Source organism: Monodelphis domestica, chromosome 1 (genome assembly GCF_027887165.1).
Source record: "Monodelphis domestica isolate mMonDom1 chromosome 1, mMonDom1.pri, whole genome shotgun sequence".
Taxonomy (NCBI): domain Eukaryota; kingdom Metazoa; phylum Chordata; class Mammalia; order Didelphimorphia; family Didelphidae; genus Monodelphis; species Monodelphis domestica.
The window spans coordinates 480827513-480847164 of record NC_077227.1 but is presented as its reverse complement, the minus strand read 5'-3'; the positions used below and the strand labels follow the sequence as shown (position 1 = coordinate 480847164).

At 37.2% G+C, this 19652-nt stretch overlaps 1 protein-coding gene across 21 annotated transcripts in view; it reads right to left on the bottom strand.

Moving 5' to 3' along the window:
* Positions 1 to 19652, bottom strand: part of ZBTB46 (zinc finger and BTB domain containing 46) — a 131111-nt gene extending 111459 nt beyond the window's left edge. For 6 of the 21 annotated variants that reach the window (XM_056812805.1, XM_007475510.2, XM_007475520.2 and 3 more), the window contains exons 1-3: positions 17177 to 17315; positions 7508 to 7647; positions 3675 to 3792 (exon numbers count right to left, since the gene is read on the bottom strand). The gene's annotated coding sequence lies outside the window, so the exon portion shown is untranslated. Of the gene's footprint in view, positions 1 to 3674; positions 3793 to 7507; positions 7648 to 16042; positions 16377 to 16853; positions 17145 to 17176; positions 17476 to 19167 lie in introns of those variants that run through there. The other 15 variants (XM_007475518.2, XM_056812796.1, XM_056812799.1 and 12 more) reach the window with 9 other exon arrangements.

Below are 19652 nucleotides of genomic sequence, written 5' to 3'. Positions count from 1 at the left end.
AAAATATGGTATATTAATCTAATGGAATAGAACTATTTTAAATAACCAGTAATTGTCAACACATGGAAATAATTATATCAAATAAATGAGAAAACAGAATATAAAGTTGTTGTAATTATTAAAAAAAAAAATCCAAACCCTCCCTCAGAAGAATAAACTCTTAGAAGGCTTAAAAGGGATGTGAATGAATATGCATATATGAGGTATATGTTCCTCAGGTTATTTTTTTTCCTGAAAATTGCTCAAATTTCTAATTAAAAACAAAATTGAATGTATGTCCCATGCTACTTGTACTGGACAGATTAAGGAGACAGGAAACTAACAGCCAGGAGGTTAAATTTAGCATGAATATGTGAGAAATCTATATTTATCTTCCCTCACTCTAGCTAGAACCTTAAACATTTATTTCAGCGTTGGAAAATTCCACAATACAAATTCATGATTTGAACCTTAACTTTTCACACATTTTCTTTAATGGAAATAATATTCAGGTCATCTTCTTAGGGCAAGAAAACCATACAGAAGAGGAGCCCAAATCACTAATGTGCTGGACGTGTTCAAGATAAAAAGATGAGACAATAAATGCATTATCATTTCCCCCTCTGTACCAAACACATACGCATTGTTTTCCATAATTTGTGAGAGATTAATTCCAGGTACCAAATGTTTATCTGATACCAAACAAGTCAATCTTTCTACCCTTTAATGTTGATTCATTGAGACATTCTTTTAAGATTAGTAACAAAATATAAAGGATAAATCTCTTTTCTGTTACATAATGATGAAAGAAAAGTTACTTATTTTTCAAGAAGTCACCTCTAGATTCTCTTGTTATCTGAAACATGCAAAAAAAATATGCAATGGCATATTGATAGCTTCATCAAGACACCTCTGAATATCTACTGTTTCTAAGGCATTGTGATACACTATCTAGAGTATACTAGTGATACCAAAAAAAAAAAGTCCCAGCCCTTGCTTCAAGAACTTGACAGTCTATTTGAGGAGGCAGAGCATATGGATAAAATATTAATAATGATAATGAAAGGTAGCAGTACAGACAGAAATGGACATGGAAGATATTCTACGGGACTTGGACTCCATCTCTTTTTCATATCTGAATTGAGATACAATGATGGTTCAGGATATGTAGTGAATGCCCTTTTAAACTTTGCTCTTGAAATTTTTTTTTCTCTCATCAGTGCTTGCTTGCCCCTCCAAGTTACTTTATTTTATACATACTGTATTTACTTATCTGTGAACATGTATCCCACTTAGTAGAATGTAGGCTCTTTAAAGGCAGAGACTGTCTTGCTTATGTGTTTGTATCCTGAGCACATAGTACAGTGTCTGAGATACAGCAGGCATCTAATAAATGCTTCTTAACCAATCAATCATTATTGTCTTACACTAAACTAATGTGCCAGCATGTGATAATCAGGCCTATGCCATCTTGTCTTAGCAGATTTTTTGAGAAATTTTACTTTTTCCCTTAGTATTTGGGGGATGTTAATGGAACAAAAACATGCTCAGTGTAACTGCGATAGAGATAGAAGAGGGGAAACCCCTCATCCTCCTGAAAAGAACCATCTTCATATCAGTCAAGTTTTTAGTATTATTTTTAAAGTTAAACATAATTATATTGGCTAATATAAACTTTGGAGTAATGATATTTTCATTACTGATAGCTAAATCTTTTTTGTTAAAATTTCCCTTTCACCAGAAGGACTATACTACATATCTTTCAGTTTTGATCCTTACTATTAATTAGAATGATATTGTAAAAAACATAAATAAAAACACATACCGTCATATAAATTGATTATATAAACATCAACTACAGAACATTTTAGTTATGAATTTTCAAATGTAAATTTCATTACCATGTTACAGATATACTAAAATCATTTTGTGACAAAATTTCTTCTTACTATAAAGATTCCAATTTTAGGAACATAACATACTTTTTTTGCACCAGGGAAAGAGAAGCAAAAGTAAATTTAACTCATGCTTTTTGTAAACATAATGAAAAGCAGAGATGAAATATTTCTTGTGTTCAAAAAAAAACTTACTATATTCTCCTATAATTCATTAACTAAATTAAAATTGAATGTTTTTAAAAGATCATTTAGGGAGCATCTGGGTAGCTCAGTGAATTGAGAACTAGGTCTAGAGACAGGAGATCCTAGGTTCAAATCTGTCCTCAGACACTTCCTAGATGTGTGACCCTGGGCAAGTCACTTAACCCCCATTGCCTTGCCCTTACCACTCTTCTGCCTTGGAATCAATATATAGTATTGATTCCAAAACGGAAGGTAAAGGTTTAATTTTAAAAAAAAAAGATCATTTAAAGTAAGTTGCTCAGGCAAGCGTTCTAAGGAACTTAAGAAAAAAGACGAAAAGTAACTATTTTTTGTTCATAGAGGGACACCTAGTTCTTTCTGAAAAAAAAAAATTCTTTCCAGTCTCCTCATTAGCAAAATGCATACACAAAATATTTTTATTAATAGATACTAAAGTATAATAACATTTTAATTTTCTTAATTCCTATGTATACATGAAAGTTTAATTTTAACAAATTATTTTAATAGTAATCTATGTTGTAATAAAAGCATGTAAAATATAGCCTAAAATAAGGCATAAAATTATGAGGTGTAAATATTATTAAAACATATATCTTGGAGATAAATACTATACATTTGCTTTGCCTATAATATACTGTTCTTCTAGATAATGTTAATGTAAAGGGCTCTTAGCCTTATTTTATGTTCTGGAACCATTTGGCAGGCTGGTGAAGCCTGTGAACTCCTCAGAATAATGATTTTAAATACATAAGGTAAAACAAAGTATTACAAAGCCAGTTATAATTAAATGCATTATCATAATATTGAAAAAATAAATTCAAAGCACACTAGGTTAAGAATCCCAGTACAAAGGGTATTGGACCCTGAATTCTAGTATTAGCTTTACTACATAAATTACTACATAAATTTAGACAAATTCCTTAATTTCTCTGTGCCTATTTTTTCATGTGTCAAATGAACACAATAACTTCCCTAAGTATTTCACAAAGCTTCTTCTAAGAAGATGATACTTAATATATGAAGGTATTTTAAGAAGTTAAAAAGAATTATGTAAACATAAGGCATTTTTATTCTATCTTGATTCATTATCAAATTTGAATTTGTTTTCTGAATTACAGTTTCAATTACTATAGAAGCAGCTGGAGCTTCTTCTCTCTTTTAGCTACTTCTTAAAAAAGAAAATAATGTTTTTAAGATACTAATGGTTAAAGATGGTTTTGTTCCATCATATAACCTACTGTTCCATTTTACTGTTTAGCATTATAGACTGCTCAGGGCTATCAAAGGACACAAAATACTATAGAATAGATGTTGTCAAAATGAAGTGTTATGAAAATTCCCACTATTATTTTTTAACTCTCTATAACTACTTTCATGACATTAAAAGTTACATCACATTATGAATTTCTATAAAGGTAAAAAAAAGTTAGAACAACAATAGAAAAAAACAGTAAAATGACATTTAAAAAGGTAATAGGTTCACCAAATTTAGTCAACTTTTACTCCAACCTGAAGCCCCAAAGGTAAGGTTATCTGTAATTCTTAATTCTTGTTCTACTCTGCTAAAAGCACAGGGAAAGCCTTAAAACATACCAATGTTGAAAATTATTTCTTTAGCTGTCTCAGTATGTCAGAGTAGTTTATTACATTTTTTAATGCATCGAGGAAAAATGCTCCTAGTAATAGTCGTTGAAGAGTTCTTCAAAATGTCCTGTAGTTGAAAAATAAAAATATGTATGATCTTAAAACTATAAAAAGCTAAAACAATGAAAACAAAATAAATTTCCCTATTATTTAAGGCAATAAAACATCAGAAATTACTTATGGAAAAATCTATAAACTTGTTAGTAGCTTTATCTATTGTCAACTAAAAAATTATATTGTACAGTGTGAACAGACATACCAATTTAATGATATACTGTTAACTCTAAATATTGGCTACAATTCAATAATGTATTAAGATGATTAATAAGCTCTCATGTAGTTTCAAACTCATTTAATAGTTAACTTTGAATACTGATGGAAACATGGTTATCACAAGTCATTCAGAATCAAACCAGTGACGAAAAGTAATCTCTCCACTATAGAAAACAGGTGAATTTTTGTGATGATTCTAAAGCCTATTTGTATATCTTTCATATTAAAATAAGTTTTCGTTGTAACTGGAGGCTGCAAGGCTATATACAAATAATGTTGACTAATAACTTACTGGATAGAATACATATTTTGTACCAATTTTCTTATTAAGGCATCTAAAGAACAAAGAAAAACTATTTATTTAAATAATGAATTTCCTAATAGTTTGGAAAAGAAATAAAGCAATGAAATAGTCTCCAAGAAAACAAAATAGATGAAAAATTTAAATAACACTAAAGATGCCACATGGCATTTTATAATTTAAACTGAGTTAAAACACTGTATGTATTTTGTTGAGAAGAGGTGGCACAATAGGAAGGAAATACAAAAGGATAGAAAACTAAAAACGGTGGTCAACTGTTTCAATCTTTTAGGACAGAGCACCTGGAGCTAATCCCACAAAAATAAACTTTTATAATATATTAGAAATCTCTCACAAAGGCCAGAAAGACATTTTAAATGCTGTCAGAATTTGCTAAATTCTTTGAAATGAGACAAATCCACTGTGATAACCTAACAAGGAACTAGTTAAATTCAAAACATTTTTATTTAAATAGTATTTTTCTTATTAAATAATTTCTTTAACTCTTCTACAATAGATAACCCTTTGTAAAAGAGTATAAATTGCTTATAGATACTCTCTGACAGCCCAAGTCCTTGAATGCATAATGCAGAATCCAATCCTCTTTGAACAAATTTTCCATTTCTGAACATCCAATTTCTTTTACTTAACTATAATTCTTATCATAGATTCTCTTCTTTCCCATGATGCAGTATTATCCAGAGATCTTTAGAACTGCTTAATCTAAAGTATCAAGAAAGAAAGCCACTAAGTACTCTTATTCAAAGGAACTAACATGGATAGTTACTATGGTCAAAATATGTTGGAAAGATAGAATACAATCACATATCTAGGATGGTTGAAAATTATTGTAAAGACAAGAAAAAACTGAGAAATACATGGTCTAAATATCAGCTCTTGTCGTGGTACTTGGGAATACTGTGCCACTGTATTGTGCAAGCTCCCCTGAAAACAGAAGGGGGCTTGAACTCAGGTCAAAATTGATAAGACGAAAAATTTTCTTCTCTAAGCCTGTACAAATAGTTAAGGACTATGACAGCCTAATGGGTCATCACCATGATATCTGAGATGCTGAGTACTTTTCTCTGAACCATCAAGTCCTAGTTGTTGTAAAGAGATTTTATGGATTAATTTTTTAGCACAGTTAAAGTTATTGTATTTTCTTCTTGTGATCTAGTGAATATAAAACTGAAAAAGGAGTTAGGAAATCTGATTGAGTTTTACCAATGATTTCCTATATGACCATGGGCAAAATAACTAATTCCTTTAGTCAGATGTGTTTCTCCATCTCTAAAATGGATCTGTTTCTTTCCTCCCAGATTATCTAAGTTTTCTAAATGATATTTTTAAAATGCCTTTGAAATGCTTAGATAAAAGGGTGCTATAGAATTCTGAATAAATTATACTGTGTGAATAGAATGGAATATTACCATAAGAAATCATGAATATGAAGAATTCAAAGATAGATGTGAAAATATAACTGAAATGACACAGAGTTTTGAAGATAACCAAAAGACCAATATATATACATGGACTATGTCTCTACAGAGAGGCAATATGTAGATATAATAATAGCAGTAGAAGTTAAATATATAATGATTTTTACTCTCTTGTTAATGTTAATATACATATCTTTTATTTATTTTATGAATTTATTTTTTAAAAGCTATCTAGTTGGGGCAGCTAGGTAAACATAGTGGATAGAATGTCAGGCCTGGAGTCAGGAGGACCTGGGTTCAAATATGGCCTTAAAACACTTCCTAGCCATGTGGTTGTGGGCAAATTATTTTAATCACCTAGCCATTGTCACTCTTTTGTCTTATAATTTTTATTAGGACAGAAGTGAAGTGTTAAAAAAAACAAACCAACTAACCTAGGGAAAACTCCCCAATAAGATCTATTGCAGCAGATGAGACCATGTATGATGAGAGTTCTACAACTTGGATAGGTATGGATGGATTAAAATTTCCAAAGGCAGAGGAAGCAGCAAATTGATGGGATTGTTGATTGACAAGTTGGGGAAGTTTAGCTCAGAAAAGAAAAAAAGTGGGGGAGATGGGGAGGTGGAAAAGGCATGGAAACTGTCTTCATTAGAAGGCTTAACAACGCAGATCAGACTTGGGCTTTTTGGCCCCATATGGTAGAACCAGGAGCAATGGATAGAAGTTGCAAACAGGAAAATTTTATGTCATGAAAAGCTTCCATATAGGAAGAGGTATCCAAAAATAGAGTGGAATGCCTCATTAAGTAATGGATTTCTCCTCATTAGAAGTCTTCAAAGGCTGGATGACCACTTATAGATATTCTTCTGGAGTATAGATTAAACTACTCAGCCACTTACAATCCCTTCTGAATTGAAAAATCTGTGATTATATAAGATCACAGAATCCCCTAGGATATCTGAATACAATAACCTATATAATTATTAACAATAATAAAAAGATGCAAAGTATCTTTTTCAAGAGTGCTAGGTCATCTTAACATCATATAATAAGTACTTAAGATGAGATATTTCAAAGAGAAGCAAATAAATGTTTATTTAAAATCAGTTTTGTAGTAGAGTAGGAAAGAATTCTAACAATGTAAATGTTTTAAAATTTCAATTTGCAAAGAAGCTGATTAATTCATTTAAACCAAAGACTCAAATCTAATAATACAAAATAACACAAATTTCCTCTAACCCTAGTCTCTTTCCTATCTGACCTAGATTTCTTAGTCTACAGTGTACAACAATTCAGGTGTCCTATCTAAAATAGAATATATTAAAAAGACAGTTAGTTTTCCTACCAAGTTACTCCCTACTCTTGTCACTGGCATCCCTTTGCTTCCATTCAATTTCCATAAAACCAACTACAACTTTTCTCTTTCACTATCACATTGTCCACCATTAAAGTTCTGCTCATTTTCTTCCATAAATTTCTCAGATCTTCCTCTTTCTTTTCATTTCCCAAGTTTCAGCTTAATTCCTAAATACTTTAGGCCTATCTTAGCCTATAACTTCTTGCAAACCCTCTTATTCATTCTATGTATGGATGTACTTAAGAACAATTTTCCTCTAAATCTATTCTTTTATTATGTCCCTTTCAGAATCTTAAATTCAAGACCTTAAGTTCCTTCTTGGACCAATCTGGCGCTCTGCCCCAGAAGGAAATGGAAAGACATATAAAAGATATAAGTAGGTAAAAGCATATTACTAATAATGACTTACTTGCATGAAATGAGGCAGATTGCTGAAGTGAAAAGAACGCTCAACTTGGAATCAGTAGACCTGGATTCAAATCCCAGCTCTGATCTTTGCCAATGGTCACATAGCTAGTGGATCTCAACTTCATTGAGCATCAGTTTCATCTGTAAAATGAAAGGGTTGTACACTAGATGATCCCTCAAGTCTTTTTCAGTTCTAATTGTCTATGATCTATAAGTTGAGGAAAAGATAACTGACTAGAAAAGGAGATAGGCAAATCATAATTTGAATGAGAGAATGAATGAGAGAAAGCAGTCAGCTCAAGTGCTACACTTGCAGTCACAGGAAGGAAAAGAAGAGGAACAAGTTCCCTAACTTGAAGAGTGCAACCTCCATGGAGGTTTTATGAAAATAAGTATATAGTGTATATATATACATATATATACATAAAGTATAAAGATATGGCAGCAGGAATGGATTACCATCTGAACTGGTGAAAGGAATACCAACATAGAGGAAAATCACTGCAAAATATACAAATATTTAATGCCTTCTATTTACCTATATGTTATACAGAAGTATCAGACTATATATCAGGTCTTTTCTTACCCAACTACCTTTATCTCTCACTACACACATAGCTCCTCTCTTCAAGTATAACATAAAATAGCCTTCTAATTGATCTTCTTCCTGCTCCCAGACATCTTCCAGTCAGCTGTCAAACTGATATTCCTAAAGCACAGATCTGTTCCTAGATCCTCTCTGTTCAAATTCCAGTGACTTCCTATTATGCCCTCCTCCCCCACCCCAATGTTCAAAAACAAAGTCTATTGTTTGACATTTAAAGTCTTTCACACTCTGGTCCTTTTCTACCTTTCTGGTCTTCTTACACTTTACTCCCCTCAACACATTCTATAATACAGTTTCATTGATCTACTTTGTAATAGCAAACAACATCTACAACATTCCATCCCCAATTCTGTTCCTTTGTCCTGGCTGTTCCGATGCTTTCCCTTCTTACATCTAGCTCCTAGATTCCCGGGATTCCTTCAAGACTGTGAATTTTTAAAATCTCCATCTTGCTTGGTCTAGCACATGCCTGTATAGTGTGGGTGTGCACAATCCTGGGTGCTAGACCAAGCAAGATGGAGATTTAAAAATTCACAATAATTGATTTTGTTCTTTTCCTCATCCTCAAGTTATTGTAATTTTTAAGTTGATTATGTTTTCATGATCCTTTTTGGGGAAACCTTTCCTAATAAGAATCAAATGGGGGCATGTAAAAATGGACTTGAATCCAGGACTTCAATCCCCAGAAATCCTTGCTCCACTTCCCCAAAATGCTTTGTAATCTCACTGAATTCTCACCTGGGCCGAGATCTAGAAGGGGTATTTAACCTGATTGGAAAGGCTTTTGCGGGCCTTTTCCTATTTCCGCTTGCAAGCAGACCCAGCTCTTTTCATAATGTAGGTGAGGTTGTCTAGGCCCCTGGGCCTAGACACGAGCTTTCTTATCCTGTATTTTCTTTAATCTTTAATCTTCAATAAACCTCTAAAAATATAATACTCCTTGCAGACAGAAACTAATTTCTACCTGCCTCAGCTTCCCAAAATTTTAATCTTTACAAGACTCAGTTCAAATCCTACCCTCTGTAGATCTTTCATGGTGCTCTATGCTACTAAAACCTCTCTTCTGAGCTTACTTTCCATATATTCTGTATATATCTTGTGTTCACAGGCATTTACATGTTATCTCTCCCATTATAATATGAAGACCTTGAGATCAGGGGTAGGTTTTTGCATGTCTTTGCACCCTCAGTACTTAGCACAGTGCCTGGATCATAGTAAGTGTACAATAAATGCTAACTGAGCATAAATACTCTATGTCCTCTTCTAACTCCAAGTCACTGGCACATCATTTATCTTGACTACAATGTTTTCACCATTTCTCTGCCACCAGCTCTTCATCAAAGTGGTTAAGAGTAACTTCCTCTATGAAACTTTTAGATTAATTCCTCTACTCCAGCCTCAACACAAAGAACTCCTTGCTCTATCATTTTTCCTGCTCTGATTACATATACAATCTCTAAAAAGCTAGACTTAGTTTATGTGGAAACCTAGAGTCACACGCATTCACATATATGCACATTTCTGTCCATATGATATATCAACTTGTATTTATCCTTCCTCCTCTTTTAAGCTGTAAGCTTCTTGAAGGCAGACCAATTCTTCAAATTCCATTATAAGTCATCACATCATCTAATACAGAAATCTCTAAGTAATAGATACTGAATAAACAACATTGACAGTGCTGTATACATATACATATATATATCTTGCTCATCAATACATGCAAGAACATTTTTTTCTTTGCTACTCTTACCTTGAGACTCTATTCTAACAGGAAAATATGCATACTGAAATAATTACGGTGGCATCTTGCTATGCTGCTACCCTTATAGGTATGTATAAACTACCTTATAAATCAACAAGCATTCATTTAGTAACTAATTTGGGCCAGGCATTGGGCTAACAAGTGTTGGGTAATATAAAGAAATATTTTTTAAAAATTAGTCCCCGTTCTTCAAGGGGTTCATGATCTAACTGGGGAAATGGCATGCAAATAACTATATATAAACACGATATAGACAGGAAGAAGTGGAAATAATCTCAGAGGGAAGGCATCAAGATTAAGGAAGCCTGGGAAAAGCGTCTTGAACTAGGTAGAATTTTAGCTGAGATTTAAAGGAAGCTAGAGAAATCAGGAGGAAGATATGAGCCGAGAAATTGAGGAGCAAACATGGCAGTGGGGAGAGGGCAGGGAAAAGGTGAAAATACACCAAATCCAGAGATGGAATATCTTGAGTGAGGAACATCAAGGTTGCCAGTATCACTGGATCACACATTATGTGGAAGGAATTAAGGTATAAAAGATGGAAAGAAGCCAAGTTAGGAAAAAGAAGCCAAACAGAGGATTTTATATTTGATCTTAAAGGAAATAGGGGGCACTGGAGTTTATTAAATGGAGGGGGCATATGGTCAGAACTCTTATTTAAGAAAGATCAACCTGACAGACTGGAGTGAGGAGAGATACGTGGTATAGAGACCAACCAGGAGGCTATTGAAATAAACTAGGTTTGAAGTAATGGAAAGCCTACAACAGGGTAAACAGGAGAGGTGGTAGTTCATTGATTAGAATCCCTTTAATGGGATATCAGACAGACTAGACTTAGATAAAATTCAACTTTACAGAAAATAGTGTTATATTAGACCTCTAGTGTATAATAAATACCATAGTGAAGACAAACATATATTCTCATGTAAAATAATTTTTATAATCACTGCAAACAGAACTGTGGGGATGAAAGGATGAGGGAGAGTGGTATTTTGTAAACAGAAAATATTTCTTTGCCCTACCTCCATGAAAATATATAAAATTATTTATGCATATAGGGCAATTTCTGCATAATTTAATGTTATGGCCAGAAAAAAATGAATTCTCATCAAATTACATTTAATAACATGATACTGTCTATAAATAACTCCAGAAAAAGAGAGATAACACGTTTTCTTCTGATTATTTCAAGCAATGATTATGTGTGCTCCTCTAATATTAAGAAAACAGCTGCTATACAACTTTTTGCACACCATATCATAAAACCTTTATGTGTATAACATATTGAAAAGTATCACTATTTCCTATAACAAATACATCTAATGTCTTATTTTGAAACAATTTCTGAAAAAACTTTGAAAAGGAATAATTTTTAAATATTTGGTTTTGCCAAAGTTACTAACGATCTCTTAATTAACAAATCTAAGGGCCTTTTTACAGTCCTCCTCTTCCTCCACTTCTCAGAAGTCCCTGAAACTACTGACCACCCTCCTCTCATCATCCATAACTCCTTATTCTTTTTCATCCCCTAAATACAATTTGTTGCCAAGGCCTGATCATTTTACCTTCATAACATCTCTCACCAAAAACCCCTTCTCTCCTGTAACACTATCACCCTAAGTATGTCAAAATGGACTACTGCAATAGCTTGCTAGTTGGTCTCCTTGCCACATGTCTCTCTGTAGAGATACTGAAGTGTGTACTCCAGTCTATCCTTCACTCAGTTGTCAAATTAAACTTCCTAAGAAGAGGATCTGAATGCCATCTCTGGGCTGTTCCACAGGTCTGAAAGGCTCTTCCTCTTCCCTGAATCCCTCTAAATCCAACTAAAATTACCTCTTTTGCTGGAAGTCTTCCTCAATCCCTCTAAATACTAGCACCTTCCCTCCATTTGTTATTTCCTATTTAACTTCTATATAGCTTACTTTCTATATACATGTTTACATGTTATCTCCTCGGTTAGACTGTGAATTCCCTGAGGGCAAGGATTGTCTTTTGTCTATGCATTCCCAGAGTTTATCACAGTGACTGGCACATTTTAGGCATTTAATAAATGTTTATGGATTGATTGATTTTATCATATCTCAAACCACACTCAATTCTTTTGCTGTTGTTCAGTGGTTATCTGACTCTTCATGACCCTCTTTGAGGTTTTCTTGGCAGAGATATGGGAGTGGCTTGCCATTACCTTCTTCAGCTCATTTTACAGATTAAAAACTGAGGCCAGTAGGGTAAAGTGACTTGCGAAGAGTCACACAGCTAGTGAGAGTAAGTATCAGGGATCAGATTCAGACTCAAGAAGATGAGTCTTCCACTGTGCCATTTAGCTGCCCTAATAAATTCTAGTACTTTCCTACTGCCTCCAGGGTAAAAATTAAAGTCCTTTGGCTCTTATAGCCCTTTACAAGGGGCAGCTAAGTAGCACAGTGGGTAAACTGCCAAGTCTGGAGTTGGGAAGACCTGGTTTCAAATCTGGTCCCAGATACTTCCTAGCTGTGTGATCCTGGGCAAGTCACTTAACCTCCACTTGCCTAGTCCTTGCAGCTTTTCTGTCTTAGAACTGATATTAAGACAGAAGGTAAGGGTTTTCAAAAATAAATAAAGCCCTTTACATCTTTCTAGTTTTCTTACACTTTACTACCCACCACACTTTTTACAATCAAACTTCATTTTGTTGTTCTTCACCCAAGACATTCCATCTTGGCACTTGGTATATTTTCACTGGCTTTTCCTTATGTCTGGAATTCTACCTCTCATCTCTATCTCCTGACTTCCTTCTAAAATTCTATTTTCAAGGGAAACCTTTCCTGATCTCCCTTAATTCTATTGCCTTCTTTCTGTTGATCTTTTCCATGAAGTCAGATACCACTGAAGAACAACAAAAGAATTGAGTATGGGATGAGATGTGATATAATAAATCAATCAATCAGGCACTGTGTTAAGCTCTGGGGATAACGAGATGAAAGACAGTACTGATTCTAAGAAGGTAAGAGTTTTAAAAAATAAAAATAAAAGAAAGAAAGCTCCTTGAGGGAAGGGACCACTTCATGTTTGTCTTTTTATCCCTACTTTGTATAACAAAATTCTTGGCATATAACATGTACTTAATAAATGCCTATTGATTGACTGGAGGTCAAAGTGATCATCTTTATGGTTATTTAACACATATAAATATAAATATGTATATATACATATACACATTAGTTTGTACTTAAAGAAATGAGTAAGTAATAACTAATTACAAATTTAGTTTCCTCATTTATCATAATTTTCCTATGAACTTTTCATGTTTTTTCACTATTCCTTTTGCTATTCTCTGAGGCATTTTCTGTCATTGCTAATGAGTGGTACAATATAAAACCTTTTCAAAAAAGCATGGGAATGATCAATATTTTGGGTTATATGATACACAAGTATTAGATGAAATACAAAAAGAAACATCATGAGTTCTTTTCTCTAAAACCCTTAGTTGTGGTTTTTTTTCCTAGTGCAATTTTATTGTTTGTACTGGACACAGTGAAAAGCAAAGGACTCTAGAGAACTACAACCAGAGAAAAGGACAACAATTAGAACTGAAGGAAGCATTTCAGAGATTTAAAACCAAGTCTTCTTCCTTTAAAATGTGTACTTAAAAGAATGTTTATCTCTCATTCAGACCATTAAAAAATAAATATTTAACACTAAAGAAAGATAATTGGGGTCTGAGGAAAGAGACAGGAACAGCATTATGAACAGTCTATCATCACTGAACAATTTATTAAAATATATCTTAAGTAAGAGGAGGAAAATGTTGATTTGTTATATGACAATTTCCAGATTTTAAAAATGAAATGTAAATTGAAAGTTATACTTCACAAAAAAGAAAAAACTTTTAAAATCTATACAGGCTCACAACTCAAGATAAGACCTATCATAGAATTCTAAAGTAAGTATGGAAAGCAAGAAGGTAACTTTGGCTTTTAAAATATACATAACTCTCCTACGGAAAAAGAAGATGTCAAATCAAATGGAAATTGTATTCATTTATAAAGTCACAGAAAGTAATAACTTGATATATCAAGTTTGTGGGCTTATTGGTTTTCCCCCCCCTCTATTTAACATTCATTAAACTCATTTTCCTAAGCTTACAACTGTCATAGAAACCCTTTGAAAAGACCAAGTACACCCGTCCCAGAAACAGAGACCACAGGGACAACCTGGCCCAATTTCTTTTTACATTTGAAAATAGCAGTTAAAGGACAATACTCAAAGTTCAGTTTATTAAATTATAAATATGTTTATTAATGCTTATAAATGAGTTATTTGCTAATATTGAAACAAAGTACCTAAAATTAATTCAATTTTAAAGTAATTCAAGAAGTTTCAACATTTACAGACATAAAGTAAAAATCCTCTCATAACATTATTTAGGGTACAAGAATCATACCCATGTTATAAGCATTCATAATTGGTGAGAAAGATATACTATATGTTACTATGGACACCAGAGACAAGATTTGACCCAAAGTATAAATGAATCAGTGATATAATGAGGTTGTTTCATAACTGCAGGGGGGTGGTGATGTTGGTGGAATTCACTACACAAGGATAAACAGCAATCATTACATCTATCAAAGAGGACATGGAATTAACTGAGGTTTAAGCATGAGGAAACAACACATCTGAACACAAAAATGACTAAAAATGTTCAATTAAAAAGCAATTATCTCATCAAAACAAAATTCTAATTTTCAGGAACATGTAAATGAGAGTTCCTGTAAATACAAATCTAAGTATTCCTTTGTAGTTCTCAAGCTGGTCCACTGGGCTTTAGACTCTATATTAGGTTTCAATTCCTAAATACCTCAGTGATGGTTCTTTATCACATTTAATATGCTATGACTGCAACCCATTTTATGAAATTTACCAAAATAATGCAAAATTTCTCATTGAAAAATCTTCACATTTGTATTTAAATTATAGTAAATTAAGCATATGACCACACTGCAGGTAAATTGTTAAATCCTTCAGTAATTACAGAGATTAGATATTTCTGAGTATCTTTCGATACAGAACAAGCCATAAAGTTGTCAAATTGAATTACTCTTCGGCAACAACATACTCTTATTTTGCTTCATTGTTACTATGAAATTCTTACTCTATTCTTTATGATCAAAAGATATTTCCCATTCTTAGAGAAAATGCCTTACATAAACCAGGTAACAAAAGTTGAGAAACTTATGTAGAGACTGAATCTATATAAGTCTTTTATAAAACAAATTGGAAGTTAGATATTACAATAAATCAAATATAAAAGATAATACAAATGATATAATTAAAATGCAAGTGAGAACTTCAGTACAGGTGTCTGCTCAGTGCTGTTTGCAAAACACGTTTTCTAATTAGCATTTCTTTAAACAATGCTGATAATAATCTTGTCACTGTAATCCATGCTGAATGAATCACTGAGATTGTAAAATAGAAAGCATAAGGAAATTCACTGCTAATCTCCATTAAACTTTCTTTTGTTTATACTTCCTTATCAAGAGTCACAAAGCATTTTTTCCTATAATATTAGATTTCACTGGAGTACTGCCACTGACAGGTTTGTATGTCTTATGTATTTGTGAACTATATTAGCCATACAAGATACTAAATTTATAAGGGTAAAATTTAAAAAACAAACAAACCACCAATTAGAAATGTTTCTAGACCTGAAAATTCACCTTCCTTCCTTGTCATCTGGGATTGAGTTATCAGACAGTCACTTGTATTACTTTGTGAAACTGACATGTCTATTACAGGGAGACAAAGCCACCCAAGAATTACCCTTATTTTGGAAACACACCTTCAAGTTCAATCCTTCCTCTTCTCTCCTTACAAAACATGCCTTTTTTTTTTAAAGTGGCAAGAGGTGAGAAGGGAAAGCTACCCCCATTGAATCTATTACTCAACATATAAAGAAAATTCAGCCCTTTTGGTGAAGCCTCACATTCAATTAGCTGCCTCACTAAAGAGGATAGAAATGATCTTGCAGTTTTGTTCTAGGGTCACTTCTTCCCCCATTTCAGCCTGTAATTAAAATGGAGGCAAGGCCAGGCGATCTGTGTCTGGCTTTAGGGGGAGACAATAACCCAAAACAGGCCTGAGAGAGAGAAAGAAATACACAAGCTTCACTGTATTACCTCATCCTCTTTTTCCAGGCAGTTTTGAGACACAGACTCTTCAGAAACTCTTGGTGCAACTTGCCTATAGGCTGCGTTTTGGGGGAAGAATTTTAATTCTGGGGTTTGGGTAGGAGCCTCTCATGGGCAGTGGGAGCTACTAAAATGCCCCTTGTCTCCTCTCCCTAGAGCTGGGTGTTGACGCAGCAGAAATTACCGGCTGGAAAATTCCCCTTTTGGAGGTTACTGGGAGGAGGGAAGGAGGAGGAGGCACAAGGGGAGGGAGGGAGTGTGGGGTTAAACCCTGGCACACACCAGACTTACCTCGCTTCAGTAACAGCCCTCCTCCAAAACCAGAGACTCCGTGTCCGCCCGCCCCCGCCCCTCCAGTACAACATGAACACCCCCCCCCCACACACACACACACGCTCACTCTCACAGACATCCTCCAACTTCCCTCCCCCCGCAACCCCGAGAGCTGGTGGTTCTTGCCCGGTGGCCCCAGGGGGTTCAAAGCGGTTCAGGGAGAGGTGTTGCCAGGGTATAAAATGGGAGTGAGGCGCCGTCAGACCTGGTGGCAGAGAAGGGGAAAAGGGAGGGAGAGAGGCAGGGAGGGAGGGGAATCACTGTGCCTTCCAACCACCCCCTCCGCTAGCCCGGAGGAGTGAGGAGACAACTGCCACCCGCTACCACCCTCGCTGGGCGCAATTGAGGGAGGGGACACAAGACGGACCCAGAGGCACAGACAACCAACCCTCTGCCCAGACACTGCCCCGGGGACGTGGGGCAAAGATGATGGGGGGGGGGGGGAGGCAAAGGGGACCGTGATTACCACCGAGGCTACCGTTGTGATGGGGTCGCCCCCGGGTCGGGGAAGGGCAGCCTTCGCCTGTCACCCCAGTTCGGACCGCACCAGGGTCCTCTGGTCCGCGGCTGCAGCCGCCCGGCCACAGGGGGCGCCCCGCGCACGGGGGCGCGGGGTCCTTCGCTCCAGGCGCCGGAGCCCCTGGGGAACCCTTGGGGCCGGGGGAAAGCAGGGGCAAGAAGCACCGGGCGGAGGGGAGTACCCGGGCCCAGGAGCGGAGCTGAGGCAAGGGCGGGCGCCGGGCTGGGCCGGGCCGGAGCGGACAATGAGCAGCCGGGCTCGGCGCTTACCTGTTACCCCATGGGGCGGGGGGAGGCAGGGAGCGAGGGCGGCCGCCGGAGGAGGATGAAGAGGAGGAGCGGGCGTCGCGGCCAGCGGACCCTCTTCCAGCCAAAAGCTCTTTTCTTCGCTCCTGCCCCCGACCGTCGCCCCCGGAATCGCGGTGCAGGGTCCAAGTCACCGCCGGAGCTCCTCTCGTTCGCTCCGCTCTCAGTCAGTCCGTCAGTCAGACCCGCTCCAGCGCGCCCCCGCTTAGCCTCGCGCGCCCCCGGCCGGCTCCGCCACCCCCCCCACCTCCTCACACACGCCCCCTGCCTCGCGCGTGCCCGCGAAAGGCGCCGGGCAAGCGCTCGCGGTCTCTGACCCCGCCCCCCGGCGCGCGCCTAGACGCTCTTGATTGGCCCCTTTACGCTCCTTTTCTTCTTCAACCACCTCTCTAAACCCCGCCCCTCCTGCCTCTTGCTCCTTGGCCCCGCCCCCGTTCCTATACCCCCACCTCCACCCCCTGCTATGGTGGGACTCCCCTCTGCATCTAGGTGAGGGGCTGAGGGAAGGGTAACGTGGAGGGGCCAGTGTCCCAGAGGTTTGGGTTCGGGTCTCCTCCGCCCCTCTAGCTGGGTGGCTGGACAGCGGAAGTGAAGGCTGGAGAACGCTGGGCATTGTGGGAATCGCCCCCTCCCCTTGATTGGGGGGGCTTCAGGGGTCGTGAGGGGGCAATTTGAGAGAATGTAGGTGGTGCAGGTTCTGGCCTTGGGGCTGTAGGTTTGCTCCAACACTCCACCTCTCTCTCCCTTCTAACCTCAGACCCCGCAGGGGTCCCCTGTACCCCAGCTTTGGGGTGTACCCCTCTCCTAGGGGCTGCTTTCTCTGCGTTGACACCTGGCCGAGGGACCTCTGAGCAGAGAAATGGAAACCAGCCTGCCGAGGTTGCGCGGCGGGCTGGGCTGGAAAGCTGGACGCGAGAGCTAGCAACTCGCCGGTCTACCGGCAGGATGCTGCCGTCTTTGGCCTTGCGCTTACCTCTATATTCTTTGCCTCGAGGTCCTAATGATTAGATTTGTAAACGCGGCACGGAAGGGACCTGTGGGGGCAGGGGCATGGAGGGAACCCGATATGGGAAAGTTGGAGGAAAAAGCATTAGCCCAGCCCCTTTCCTTGGCTCAGGGCTTTTCCAACAAGTTGGTTCAGCACGTGTTTTCTAGGCTCGTTCCCAGCCCGAAAGATTTTCCTTTGGTATTTTTGTCGGATTGGTTCTTTTTTCTTTTTTTTCTCTCTCTCTTTTTAGGGGGGTTAGGGGTAGCGCGGCACTTCGGTAAGTTCTGAACACTACCAGGCACTTTTGAATTCTAGTTCCTGAAATCTATTTGCTGATTTCTTTAATGCTTTCGTGTATCCCCAGCCCGTCTGTATACATTTGATCTTTTCTCTTAGTGTTGCAAACCAGCCAAATTTTTGAAGTTTCAGATTCCTCCTGTTGCTAATACTTGGTCACTGTCAAAGTTTAGGAAGAAAATCTTTTAAAATATAATGGAGTTGTGAACATTTTACACAGTGGAACTAGAAAATAAAATTTCTGCCTCCATGAAGGATATTTCTATTAAGAATTGCTAGTAGGTTGCTATTTGGCTTTAAAGGTTTTGTGTTTCATTTATCTTAACCCCCAGAAAATTAAATGAGAAATATTCGAAGTCCTCTTGTAAGTCTAAAATGACTTATTTTTCATATACCAGATGATTATAGATCTGGGACATTTCTGGGTACAAACTTCAAAGTATGAGTGAGAGATTATGTTTAGAAGGTAAATTGGATTATCATCCTCCCTTCCATACCTCCCTTTAGTAGTGATACCAATTTTGCTGCTTTCTTAGCATATTGATGAACAAGGACATGACTAAATTACAGCAACCTCCCAAGTTTTTTTAAAACATGAAGCAATTTATGGTGATTTTACATTTCCCCAGTTCCAACAACTTGTTCTAAGTAACAAAACATCTATAGTCACCTTGCACCTCCAGAAGATGTACAAGAATAGGGAGCAAGATGATGGCTCTGTGCATTTATTTCCTCTCCTTTGCTGGACCAAATCTTGTAGGGCTTTGGGAGAGATCGCCATTAAGTCCAGAGTCCATATGTTCCTGACTCAATAACCCTCATGTATGCCTAGACAGGAGCAGTTCTGTTGCAACTTCTCTTGAAGAACCACCCCCCACTAGAAAACCTGGCTGGGGGGGGGGGGGATGCATGAAAATGCTCTTCCCATCCCCATTTCCTCAGAACTGTGTGTAGGCAGGATGAGAGCTGAGGTCTGAGGTCCCACATTCCTTTTTGAATTGCACTGGTCCAAAGGTCACTTGGCTTCCTCCTCAGGCGACCATGAAGGAAAAAGGGAGGTGATCTGTGTGACCAGCGAGCCGAAGTTTTGGGAGTAAACCACATTTCAGCAGAGCCAATGAGAAGACACAGCAGAGTATATGTGCTCTCACTCCC